Below are 14,409 nucleotides of genomic sequence, written 5' to 3' on the forward strand. Positions count from 1 at the left end.
ATCCAAGATTAAATTTGTCAAAATTGAAAAATAAAAATGTGGGATCTATAATGATTTCATTCAAGATTAAATTTCTAAATTTCTATATATATATATTAATGTAAACTATCTTTATCCATTAACGTGGTATTAACACGAATCAAGCTATATATTTTGGTCTTTTGGAGAGAAAAACAATGATAGCACAAATTAAAAATCAATTATATGATGAATAATACTATGCATCTCAAGTTTTTGTTCCATTATCATTTGTTGTAGCCTAAAGCTTTCTTCTGCCCCATTAATTCAATAGTTTGTCTACAACATTCCTGATTGGCAAATTCTTAAAATTATTATTAGTTAAATACATCCGATTACAACTTTGAGGTGACCATGCACCCCAAATCACTATTCTACCGACTATAGGGTGACTATGTCTAATCCAAGAAACAACTCAACAAAAAGGAGTTTGAAAGCTGTTCGACGCTTTAGTAAAGCCAATTAGGGTCAATTCAAAGGTTAGTTTTTCTTAAATCCTTTTTCCGAAGGCCAGCGGACCCAAACCATGGGGCATTATCTGGTGAGTAATGGTGTGGCAAGTAAAAAAGTCCTATTTTCCAATCTAATTCTCTATGAAGGAAACCAAATAGTTTCCAACATAAGCACACATATAAAATCTTAAGCTCTTGGTCTCAAATCTAATAAAACTTTCAAGATAATTTTACATAATTTAGAGACGAATGATATGATTTATATTGACCTATGAGAATTAAGACGTATAAAGGAATGGAATACTTCATTATTTTAATAGATGATTATTCAAGAAATGGGCATATATACTTTTTAAAACATAAATCTGATGCTTAAGAAGAAGGAGTGCGGTGGCGATATTGTGGTGGCGGTGGTGGAGGTAGAGCTGGAAGAGTGGGATAGGTTTATAAAGAGGGGAAATGAGCAGGAGACAACTGCACCCATGATGTTGGGAAAATTGGGAAATCGATTTTAGTGCACGAGAGGTTTGATGTTTTGTTCCACCCATGATGTTGAGCGGAAAGAAGAAGCAATTCCAATTTATGTTGCTCAAAGCCTTTAAACGGAAAATACTAACAGAAGTAGTGTGTCATTTGAATGCTTAAGACTTGATAACGCTGTTAAGTTTTTCTGTTATTTTTTTTTTTTTTTTTTTTTCAATTTCAAATTCATAACTGCTGTTTAAAAAAAAAAAAAAAAAAAAGAAGGTTTAAAATATGGAAATTTGGGGGGTAAACAATAATTTATATTTTCTTTAAATTTTAGACACTTTCCAAAATTTTCAATTAGGATGAATCCTTACACATTATTTATGTTAATTTATATAAGTATGAGTGATATTAGGTTGAAGATGGCAGATGTATGCGAAAAATCTTGAAAGTAAGACATGTATTAAGATTGATGTGCAATTTAATACCGGTAGGCATACCCATAACAATATATATTAAGATCTGAAAGTGTTTTTGATATTTCTAAACAATTAAAATAAAATTTGTGTTTATTATGTAATGTCTAATTCAAATAAAGTAGATAATATCTTTAAATCATGTAAACAACATCTTATTAGTTAGTATAAAAAAAAAAAGAAGAAAAAAAAAAAGAATTGTGACTGAAATATTGTTCCAAGATATTTTGAAAAGGAAACATTCATAACATTACATTGTGTCTTTATTCTCTCTTATATTATTGACATTATCATATTTGATTATCAAATAATAAAATATTTCGGTAATTTTTTAATATTAATAGTAATTATAATACGTTATATAGATGGTAATTTGAATATCACAATTTTTGTAGGTATTCTAAAATAAATTGGTAATCTTAAGTTTATTACAATTTTACTTCTAATTAATAAAAATCTTGGACAATAATGTCCTTGTTCTGAAAACAATTTATAAGAATATTTATGGACTATTTTATCTTTACAAACAAGATTTTTAAGACATTATTACTCTCAGATTTCCACTAAATTTTTAAACTTTTATTTTGACTAAAATGATTTAGATTAATTCTCAAATGTATGAGATAAAAAAATAACCCAAATAATAATAATATTAAAAAAGAGGGCAACTCAATATAAGGTTTCTCCTATTATCTTGAGAAAATTTAGCTGCCCGGTCCCCCCAAGTATGCATTTAAGAAAATGGCCTTGACACTGTTCATCAAATATTTTATAATTTAGAGAAGATGACGTGGCATAGTTAGGATTANCTTCAAAAATAAAATAAAAAATAAAATAAAAAATTACATATAACGCAGCACAGTTAAGTTAAACAAAACGGCCAGCCCTACAATTCCAGCATGTGGCTGTGAATCACAAACCATCAACAAAATATTATGTGATTAAAAATCCAAGGTAAGGCGTAATTACTTTTTCCACCCAAAAAACTTTGAGAAAAATAATTTTCCACCCATTATTAAAATCCATTAGTGATATCTGTTATCTGTTGATTGACATAGTGTGGGGTCCCCTCTGAGGTGGTCCGTCAAGTATGACAGTTTCAGTGGCTCTGTCCACGCGATGATAGATCTTGCCGGGTATGTCAGGTACATCCCTCGCTCTGCCTACTTGTGGGACGCCCACCAGGTATGACAGATTTTCCCCAGGGTACTAGTTGGGTGAGAGTTTTCACATGTAATTAAGAGATGATTTGGATATGTACATATATGTATATCATCTATTTGAAAATGGGAACTTATAAATGTAAATGTTATCCGTATATAAACTGTTTCTTAGAAATAATTTTTTTAGAAAAACATGAGTATTTATTCGTTTACCATACTAGTGTTCAAAAAGAAGTCTTGCCATGAGAGATTTCAACATGTGTTATGAAAGATGCCTCATATTATAAAATATGTATACGGAAATGAAATTTTATAAGCATGAGTGTTTTTATTGTATATTGAAATGTTTTATTACATACTAAACCATTCCCCACTTTTTTATTGTGGGAACCCCTCTCGGGCCTCTGGTCCTGCCAACCGACCCCCACTCATCTGGATATCCCCACCCTTGCAAGTGGGTTTCTTTCGCCTTCCCACCTCTCGAACACAAAACCTGCAGGCTAAGTACTTGTGACAAGAGAGATGAGTACCATCAGGCCAGCGCCTTTTTATTATGGGGTCCCCTCTCGGGCCTCTGGTCCCGCCAACTGAGCTCCACTCTTCTGGACATCCTCACCCCTGCAAGTGGGTTTCTTTAGCTGGCCTCATGGTACTCATCTCTCTGGTCACAATGACTTAGCCTGCAAGTCTTATGTTCGAGAGGTGGGAAAGGCGAAAGAAACCCACTTGCAGGGGTGAGAATATCCAGATGAGTGAGGCCCGGTTGGCAGGACCAGAGGCCGGAGAGGGGTTCCCACACATAGTATAGTCACTCTACAAGCGAAAATGCATTTTACTATTTCATTTAATATTTTTTTTAATGAGGCCCATAGCGAAATTAAAGATAATAGTTAAAAAAACTATAAAATATTTAATTTAATAACTACTAATAAAATTAATTGTAAAAATATATGCTAAAAGGAAATTATCCTCCACAACACAAAAAAAGAGAGGGTCTCAAACAAGAATCAAGATATTATTGGATCGTATTACAATAATTTATAAATAAAAAACAGGCCTCCATACATAAACTATTCTTCAACTTGGTGATTGGCGAGTGGTGACTAAATCTTCCATACTGCTGTTTTGATGACTGAGCACACAAGACAATGGCAAGCAGACAATGGACATTAATGGACGTCTTGGGAAACAAGGCAAATTCATCCATCTCTCTGGAAAACGATAAATTTTTGCAGCTAGAGTCCTTTTTGTTAAAAGATGGCAGACACAGAAGCCCAAAAGTCAAATAATACCGTATTGATGTGTAGGGCATTCCCATTCTCCGCCATTATTCCTTTACAGATAATTGGAGTGGCCAATTCTAGCTCATGGAAAAAAATACGGTTATTCATCGTTCTGGCGTCATGCTTGCTTTTATTTCTTATTCTGAAGAATTTTTTATTGAAGCAAACACAATATAAGAATCGACCTTCAACCCTAACATCACTTCCCAGTTCCCATAATTGGCCATCTCCATCTAGTGAAAGAACCCATCATCCATAGATCATTACAGTTGCTATCAAACAAATATGGTCCAATTTTTAAATCTTTCCTTTGGAAACCGCAGTGTGCTACTCATATCCTCTCCATCTGCCGCCGAAGAATGCTTTTCTAAAAATGTTTTTCTCTTTGCCAATAGGCCTCATCTTATTTCTGGCAAATACTTGAACTATGACTACACGGCAATGGGCGCTGCCTCTTATGGTCCTCTTTGGTGCAATCTATGCCGACTTGCTGCACTTGATATCTTCTCAATAAATCAGCTTAACATATTTTTGGGAATTAGAAAGGATGAGGTTAGATTCTTACTTAAAAATCTTTATCACAGTTCATGCCAAAGTTTCATCAAAGTGAAGATGAAGTCAAAGTTATCAGAACTATCTTTTAACATCATTATGAGGATGGTTTCTGGGAAAAGATATTTTGGGGAAGAAGTTGATGATCCAGAGGAGTCTAAACGCGTTCTAAAAATCGTAAGGGACATTTTTTATGCCAATGGAGCATCAAATCCAGGAGATTTCTTACCTTTTTTACGATGGGTGGATTACAAGAGCTACAAAAAGAGAACAATAAGACCGCATAAAAATTCTGATAGGTTCATGCAGAGTTTGATTGATGAGCATCGAAACACAAGGAATTCTTCAAGTGAAGGAGCAAGAATTAAGACGATAATCGATTCTATGCTGTCTTTACAAGACTTTGACCTGAATACTACACTGATAAAATTATCAAAGGCATGATATTGGTATGTCTTAACTTCTTTGTTTCTACTTAAACAATTTGATAGACATAGATAAGTAATCTGGTGTCTTCCTCAAGCATGACACAAAGAAAATGGAACATTTACATGGCACTGCACCTATAAAGAGTTTCTGTTGTTCTGATCTTGTTAGATTACAATCCTCAAAACATATTTGTAATCCTAATAATCACTTTGACTTCTAACAGACACTACTAGTTGCGGGAACAGACACAACCTCGGTGACTGCAGAATGGGCTATGTCAGTTCTCCTCAACCATCCTCTTGTGCTAAAGAGAGCTAGAGCTGAGCTTGGCCATCATGTTGGTCATGGCCGTTTAGCAGAAGAACCTAATTTGGTCAACTTGCCTTACCTCCAGTGCATAATCAATGAAACTCTTCAGCTGTTTCTAGCAGCACCACTTCTAGCGCCACATGAATCATCCGATTACTGTACAATTGGAGGGTACGATGTACCATCGACAATGTTGATTGTTAATGCATGGAGCATTCATAGAGATCCCAAGGTGTGGGAGGACCCTGAAAGTTCTAGATCAAAGAGGTTTGAAGGATTGGAAGGTGAAGTTAAGACATATAACTTCATACCATTTGGTCGAGGAAGAAGATCCTGCCCTGGAGCTGGCCTTGCCAATAGAGTAATGGGATTAGCATTAGCCACTTTAATTCAGTGCTTTGAGTGGGAGAGAATTAGTGAAGAGGAAGTGGACTTGACAGAAGGAACTGGTCTTACAATGCCTAAAGTCAAGCCATTAGAGGCTATGTGCAAAGCTCGAGAGTGCATGTTAAATGTCCTTTCAAAGCTTTGATTATTGCTCTTGTATCTTCTTGTATATTTGTGGCTTCACAATGATGCATTCTTCGTTTCCTATAATGGAACTTATGGGCTTAATTAATAATTTAAATTTCTGCCACACTTAAGGAATAAATTATTTGAAATTTGCGGTGGATTTGAAATTATGATAACTTAATCCAAATTTGTAGGTAGTTTTAGAGTGTTTAGATTATAAAGTCCGAATTTAGAAACAATCAATTAAAAATAAATAAATAAAACGAAATATAAAATATGCAATACATGATTTTTTTTCTAAATAACATAGCATGTATGTTAATTTAACCCATCCGTTGGTAGCTCAAATGGTTAGAACGAATTGAGATTATGTGGATAGACACACGGTCTCAAGTTAGATTCCACATTAAGCATCTATATTTAAGTAGAAGGTCATGGTAGTGGGTTGTTCGCTAGTCTCTTCCAAGCATTAGTTGAAGTGCGCGTAATTAAAATGAAAAAGATGAAGGGTCACATGTCACACATCAAAATTAGACCTAACTTATAAGCTAACCCTCCACCTCATTTCACCCGCACCCAAATATACCTCTATGGGGGCGTTTGGTTGGGGCTTAAGTGAGATTACTAGGGTTATGTCATCTTATATTATTTGATTACCATGTTTAGTTGTCAAGTAATATAAGATACCGATAATCTTTAAATACCAATAGTGGTTATTATTGGTAATATCAGAGGTAATCTAATTACCTCCATTTTCTTAGGTATTCTGAGATTACCAGAGTTATCTTTTTTTGTTACAACTTTATCCCTTATTAATAAAAATTTTGGACAATAATGCCCCTACTTTAAAACAAATTTACATTAATATTCTATTTCAATTTTACCCTTGTTAATTAAAATTTTGGACACTAATACCCTTATATTTAAAATAATTTACAGACCACCACTCACCTAGCCACCACCGTCGGCAGCGGCCAACCACCACAGACCGCCACCGAAAAATCGTCGGAGTCCCTGAAAGGGAACGAAATTCAGTGGGAGGCTCCGGGGGGCTTTGATATGGCCTTTTTCGGCCATATTGATGGCCGAAAACAGCCATATCAGGCCAGATTTGGCCAGAAATGGCCAGATATATTATGGCCATTTCCGGCCAGATCAATGGAATTGGCCATTAACGGCCAGATCCCTGGCCATTAATGGCCAGGTCTAGGCCAGGTTTGGCCGTTAACAGCCACGGACATGGCCGTTAAATGTCAGTTCCATCGATCTGGCCATTTTCGGCCAGATCTGGCCTGATATGGCTGTTTTCGGCCATTAATATGGCCAGAAACGGCCATAGTGGAGCCTCTTGGTCAGGGTGAGGTACTCACGCGGACTTTCGAAGACATCTGGCGGTGGTTCGCGGTGGCGGCAAGAGGTGGAGGTGATTTCGTCATAAATGAAAGTTTGATATAAGCGGGGGTGTTTTAGCTAAATCTGAAACATGGGGGTTAAAAGAAACTATTCAAAAATTAATAATAAAAATAATATTATATTAATATTTAAAACGGGGACAAATTAGTAATTTAAATAACATAACCACCAATTTATTCCCCATAACCAAACATATTAATATAACATACCCACCAACTAACCAAATACATTTTCCTAAAGATTCTCAGTAATCTTCCAAGGTAATCTATCTTTCCAGTAATCCAACATTTTCAGTAATCTAACATTCCTAAACCAAACGCCCCCTATGTGTTTCTTTACATTTCCCAAATAAATATTTTAATATCATCTCAAATAAAACAAAAAGAAATTTTCGAAATCAAAATATCAGTGAATGACAATTTCCCAACCAAGATTTGCCGTAATTATATTTTTCCACCCATAAACGCGAGAAAAACTATTTCCCACTCGTCCTATTGACTTTATAATTTTTGACAAGGTTGAATAGCATTTTCTCACCAGATTTTATTAAATGTATTTTTCACCCCCAGTTTGGTTTATATTAATTTTAGGGTTAACAAATTTATAAAAAAAATTAAAAATAAGGTCATTTATTAAAATAAAAAAATTATAAAAAATTGAAAAAAAAAAAAGCTGGCCAATTAATGCTGATTGATGTAGAAAACTTGATTAATTAATGTGAGGTTAGAATTAGAATCAAGAAGAAATGTAAAGAAGAAGATGTTTTTGACATAATATAAATTTACTTTTAAGATATATTTTTTTTTTTTTTTTTTTTTTTGGCATACATGATTGATTAATGTTTCAATTGGATATAGCGCAGGCACTTGCATTATTGGACTTGTTCAAACAGGAGGAAAAGTGAAAAGACGAATATATCCTTGACTTAACATTAGCTATAAAAATGTCAAAGAACTTGGAACATAAATTTACTTTTACTTTAAAAGATTAAATGGAACTTGAAGATCATATATACTATAAATTAAATAAAAATTCATGTAGAAAACTACTACAAAATATTATTGTTTGGAAATTGTAATACAGAATATTAATATTTATTTTACTTTTAAGGTTAAAAAATTGGTTGATTTAATTATTATCCCATTTTAAATGTATGTTTATAAAAACTAATTCACAAATAAGGGGGTGTATTTAATACTATGATAAAAAGAAGTGGCCCCACAAATTTGTTCGTTTATAACCTTCATTTTTTTGTGCAATCTCCACCATCCATTTCAAATCATATAAAGATCATGGGATCTCTTGGTGATAACAAATTTATCCCTTGGGTTGGGCAAAAAAAATTTGGCTCCAACGAATTGTGAAGGTGATACTATGATCCCTATCAACAGGGGCGAATCCAGCCCACTTTTGACCCACGCTCAATTTTACTTTAAAAAATACTAATATATATCATTTTTAGATCTTGGCTACCATAACAAAAATATTAATGAACAAAAATACTAATGTGTAATTAGTTTTTATTTTGGCCCATTCTAACAAAAAAATTTGGATCCGCTATTGCCTATCAATCTTTGTTAGTTATGTATGATGATTAATGCTATGAACATAACAGAGCATTCATGAATCATGTGTTTCCACAAATATTTTAATTTGTAATTTTTTTTTTTATTTTCTTACTCTTTTATTAGTGATGTTTATGGAATATTAATTTTTGTTATTCGTTTTAGGCCAAAAATAATAGGCTTAGGTCTAAACAAAAATATAAAAAGCCTAAAGCAAAAAGATAAGTTCCAAGGAAGAGAACAAGTCCAAAGCCACTTCTTAAAGGAAGTTAAACCTGGTTTGCAAAAGTTGATTATAAGCTCATATTTAGAAGGTGATTTTAATCCATTATAAAGATTATCAAATTAATTAACTTGATCAAGACTTGCATCTTATTGTTCACTATTATCTCATAAACCTTATTATTTTTTTTTTTTAATGCTATTCAAATTATTCTTCGAACAAAGTATTAGTTTAACAGAGGAAGAAGAATCGTAATTACAAGAAATACAAAACTAAAGTTTTTAATTGCTTCACATATAAAATTTTTGGTTAATTTTTCTTCAAAGTATTGGTAGATATTTTTAATCTATGCATATTTTATGTTGTTTAAATGTATTATGCTTCTGGGATTTTTTTTTACCTTGAATTTTTTTAAAATTTAAAATTTAATTATTTAAACATTTTATTTTAGGAATGATGACGGTGGAGTATATAGAATAAGTGAAGGGAATGAAATATTAACTTTTTCAAAATATAAAAAAAATAGAATTTTAAGGACATTTATGCAAGTTTTGCGGTAACATAAAAAAAAAAAAAAAAAAAAAAGATGTAAAACTTTGGAGTAGACTTTAATGAATACAACTCTTTAATTCATCAATGAGTGTCAAAAAAAAAAAAAAAAAAAAAAGCCAACCTAACAAGGCCCACACAACGTGAGCTATAAACACGGTACACCAGTAGGCCCCACAAAACCAAGCCCAAACCCCTCAGCCTAAATATAATACTTCATGCGGGCCTCTTAAAAAACACATATTACCTGGGATTGAATTTGATTTTAATCCCGTTAACAAAGCCCTGCTTGAAGATGACTATTGCTTGTACGGGGTTCATGAATGGTTTTGTTTGTGCCACCCCTGAGGTTTGGCACGAAAACATTTTCCCCCTTGATTTGTGAAAACTAATGTTGTCACTTCAAATAGTGTTTCTATTAGTTGAATATAACCAACTGCTTCAAGTTCTATCAACCACCTTAGTGCAGCTAATGTTTGTCCTAATCTCCTCACTAACCTATGACCAATCATCATTTCCAAGCTATAAGCCTATACCTACCTCTCATGGGATCCCTTGTTATGAGCTTATTGCTTAAGCTAAGGGATCTTTTCAAGGGCGTTTCACAGTATACATTTATAATTTTAATAATTTAAAATACACTAATAAATAACATAAATGGCAACTCCGTCTCATTTGTTTCTCATCTTTTATATTCTCTTGTTTCAGACTCTCTCGTTTTTTAGATTCTCTCATTCAGAGGTTCAAGTTTTCAATTCTTGCTCTAAACCTCACGTTGGAGGTTCAAGTTTTTAATTCTTGCTCTCAAGGTTCTGTCCTTAACTTTCAATCCTCGTTAGAGGTTCAAGTTTTCAGATAACTCAACAAATTGAGTACCTACATCCAACCCTTGTAATTGACCACGTTCTGAAACTTCTTTTAGCAAGATAGCTTTGATCAAGTTTAAAGGGTGCACGTACTTCATCTAATCCCATGTATGTACAAAAAACATTATGAACCAATATTACTCTTAGTCTATATAAAACCATAAACATTATGGACTCTAACAATTGCTTATACTGGCAGCTGAATATACTTATATTGACATCAGTGAACTTTCTTCAGCTTTTGACTTTACTTACAATAAAGATCGGTTTCGAAAGACATAAACTCCTGAGGGACAAGTTCAGGAATTCATTCATTGCAGTTTTGAATGGACCATCAATCCAATAAAATTCTACTATATAATTTAATTCAACATCTTAACTAACTTTATTATCTAGACAACATAAATACAACTTAATTTAGAAGCAATATAAGGACATTGTTATAGCATCTAAAATTTATTTCTCTTATTGATTTCCTAGTATATACTTGAAGAATTTGAAAACTATATTTTATATGAAAATAACTAGGCCAATAGCCAAAAACAACAATATCATACCTGAAGCATTTGAATAGTAGATCATGATTAAGAATAAATAATGGAAAACTTATTCGGTTGACCTAATGGGTTAAACTATGAATACTCAAAACTTGGTAAATTTATTTAACTGATAATGATATTTAGACCCCCAAAAATAACATTTGGAGAGCTTTCATATGCAAATGACATTTTCTAACCAAGATTGGTGCTTTGACTAAGCTTTCTTGAAATCTTCCAAATTCTTTGTTCAGACTTTGTCTTTTCCTTGCTATCTAAACCTACATTTGAGCAAGAGTCATTAACTAATATGTTTAGGGACATATTAGTTTGTTATCATCAAAATAAGAGCATGATGACTCCTTGAGTCAACAAAGGGGTTTATTGATTGTTTTCTAAACTACTTGGAGTTAATTAATTTATTAACGTTGTTTAAAACTAGTTTGTCCACTTACTTTCTAAGAGCCCTTTAAGTGAGAAAATCGGCCAAAAAGAGAGATCTTTCCATCTGGGTTGAAAATGATGGTGGAGGAAGGTGAAGTCAATTGAAATGGTGAAGAAACTCGGTTGGAAGTCGGTAAGAGATGCCGACAGCGACAACTTTGAAGAAGAAAGACGAAAGATGAAGAGTTGAAAGATGTCATCTTATTAGTGTATTTTTTTATGTGTAACACCCGAAAGTTGAACTCTAATTGATTTTAGGAATTAGAAAAGACTTCAAAAGGAAACAAAAAACAATTTTGGGAATTTAGGTTAATTTTTTTTTTCATGGGTACTCGTTAGGTATACCTTGCCCACCCGTAAAAAAATCGGGCTGGGCCAAGTATAAGTAAAAAAAAAAAAAAAAAAAAAAAAGTTCAAAAAAGTTGGACTGGTACCGTACATTTTTTAATGGGTACAGGCTTATTTTGCCAGGTCTGCATTGGTCCCTTAAAAGTTTTCAAGAAAGGTGTTTATTGATTGTTTTCTAAACTACCAGGAGTTAATGTGATTAATCATATTACCGTTGTCCAAAAAGTCATATAACCGTTGTTCAAAACCCAACCGGTCCACTTACTTTCCAAGTTTTCTCTTCAAATCCCAAATGGTCCCCAGGACTAGGAGGCTAAGATAAAATTTATTTTCAAGTAAGGGGTTTATTGAAGTTTTTCTAAAATAAATGCAGTTAATATTTAGCCATATTACCGTTGTTTAAAATCGAACTAGTCCGCTCATTTTACAATTTTTCGCTTCATCTCAGCAACTAAATATCTGAAACTCTCTTCTGGAGATTGAAAATTCAAATTCAATTTCGTTCAAATGTTGTACGAGAATCCGTTCTGATTCTAGGTAAACAACCAATTAAACGAATACCCAATCTTATTATACATTTTTTCACTTAATTTTGAAGTTCTTTTGATTTTTTTTTTTTTTTAAAATTTGTGCAAGTGAAGCTGTTGTGCGTGTTTGAATGGCGGACGTTGTGGCGAACCAAGTGGTAATTTTTATTTGTGAAATGTTAATTGCTTTGGCCTTATTGAGAATTTGGATATTTTACTTTTGTTGTGATTTTAAATATGAAAATTTTATTGTTTGTAGGGTGGTTCTTTTGGTGATGCAAATGATGCCCAGAAAAATGTGTTTGATCTAGGCGCATTTGTGGGGGACTTGACTTTTGAGGAAGATGCAAGTGGGTAAGTTAAGAATTGTAGAAGCTTTCTGTATAATTTATGTGGAANTCCTCCCCCCCGTGGTGAACTCGAGCTGGAAGACAACCCTCATCCCAGCCCAACGGAAGCGTATTGCACTCTGGCCACCATCTCCGGCAGCTAACCTTGTCGTCTCCCACAGATACGATACCAACTTTGCATAGCTTCTCTGCCATTTTCATTTTGCTCTCAGCCCCGAACAGGACCCAACTTTGCTCTCTTTCCGTTCATCCATTAATGAGCAAGATGTTTTTCTTTGCCATAATGATGAACTGTCTTGACGCAACTTTGACACTTGCATGTGCTTTTGACTATAGGGATCTGTTTACCCTTCCTATGTTACCAAATGAAAATAAGAGAGTAACTGCTGCTAAATTTGAGCTTGCTTCATTGTATGGTGGGCAGAGTGATCAGCTAGCAGTCATAACAGCTTTTGAGTGCTGGAGGAATGCAAAACAGATGGGTCAAGAAGCACGGTTTTGTTCTCAGTATTTCGTCTCTTTAAGCATCATGAATATGCTGCTTGGTATGCGTAAGCAGCTTCAGGCATAATTAGTTAGGAATGGGTTTATTCCAGAAGATTTCTCAAGCTGTAGCCAGAATGCACATGTGCTTGGCATACTACATGCAGTCCTTGTGGCTGGTTTGTATCCAATGGTGGCAAGGTTGCGTCCACCTCATAAAAATGGAAAACGATTTGTTGAGACTGCAAGTGGTGCTAGAGTTAGATTGCACCCTCATTCCATTAATTTCAAATTATCATTTAAGAAGACTGAGGATTGTCCATAGCAGCCGTTACAGCAGCCACTGCTGCGTCTTCATCTTCAAGAAAGAAAGAGCAGCAGCCACTCCTTGTTTCATTTAAATTTTTTTTTTTTTTTTTAAAGTATGGACGGGCGTCCATTTCTAATGGACGCCCGTCCAAACTTAAGGGACTGGCGTCCATTACGCAAGGGACGGCCGTCCAAAATTTATGGACGGCCGTCCCAAAGTTTTTATTTTTTATTTTTTTATATTTTGGTCAAGGACGGGCGTCCCTTATTTGCGGACGCCCGTCCAAAACAAAAGGACGACCGTCCATAACGGATGAACGACCGTCCCTAATGTTTATAATTTTTTTTTTATTATATTTTAATGAGGGACAGGCGTCCTTTAAATGGGGACGCCCGTCCCTTGTATATGGACGCCCGTTCATATAATATGGACGGGCGTCCATATGAGTGAACGGCCGTTCAAATTTGATGGACGACCGTTCACTAGAAAAAAATTGTAAAAAAATTCAGAAGCGCGTTATACGTAGGCCGATACACATTTTCGATGCAGATTTATCGGTGTCCGTAGCTTTGTTGTTTTAAAATTTCATAGTATACCATTATTTAATGTAGTACCTTTTTTAGTAATTTTATAATAAAATGTACTTATAAGCCACATTTTACTAAACACGTCAATTACTTATCAGTCACTTATAAGTATTTTAACCAAACACGTAATTGCTTAAAATCTCAAATGCTTTTAAGCCAAAATTAACTTATAAGCACTTATTGCTTATAAGCTAATTTTCATAAGCTCAGACAAACACCCCCTTAGTCCCTTACAAATTTTCAAGAAAGGTGCTTGTTGATTGTTTTCTAAACTATCAGGAGTTGATGGTTATTAAATAAAAAAATTTCTTAGGATTTTTTTTTTTTTTTAATTTGTGCGAGTGAAGCTGTTGTGCGTGTTTGAAGATGGCGGATGTTGCGGCAAACCAAGTGGTAATTTTTATTTGTGAAATGTTAATTGCTTTGGCCTTATTGAGAATTTGGATAGTTTATTTTTGCTGGGATTTTAATATGAAAATTTTATTGTATGCAGGGTGGTTCTTTTGGTGATGCAAATGATGCCCAGAAAAATGTGTTCGATCTAG

General features: G+C 33.8%; 1 long non-coding RNA gene and 1 pseudogene across 1 annotated transcript; both read left to right on the forward strand.

Moving 5' to 3' along the window:
• Positions 1 to 3,834: 3,834 nt before the first annotated feature.
• LOC116133931 lies at positions 3,835 to 5,682 on the forward strand (annotated as a pseudogene).
• A 6,270-nt stretch (positions 5,683 to 11,952) lies between these two features.
• LOC116133951 lies at positions 11,953 to 12,503 on the forward strand. Its single transcript, XR_004128619.1, has 3 exons — positions 11,953 to 12,144; positions 12,249 to 12,292; positions 12,394 to 12,503. It is a non-coding gene; the product is annotated as an uncharacterized LOC116133951 (long non-coding RNA).
• The last annotated feature ends 1,906 nt before the right edge of the window (positions 12,504 to 14,409 follow it).

The sequence above is a fragment of the Pistacia vera genome, unplaced genomic scaffold (assembly GCF_008641045.1).
Source record: "Pistacia vera cultivar Batoury unplaced genomic scaffold, PisVer_v2 Contig277, whole genome shotgun sequence".
Lineage (NCBI taxonomy): Eukaryota > Viridiplantae > Streptophyta > Magnoliopsida > Sapindales > Anacardiaceae > Pistacia > Pistacia vera.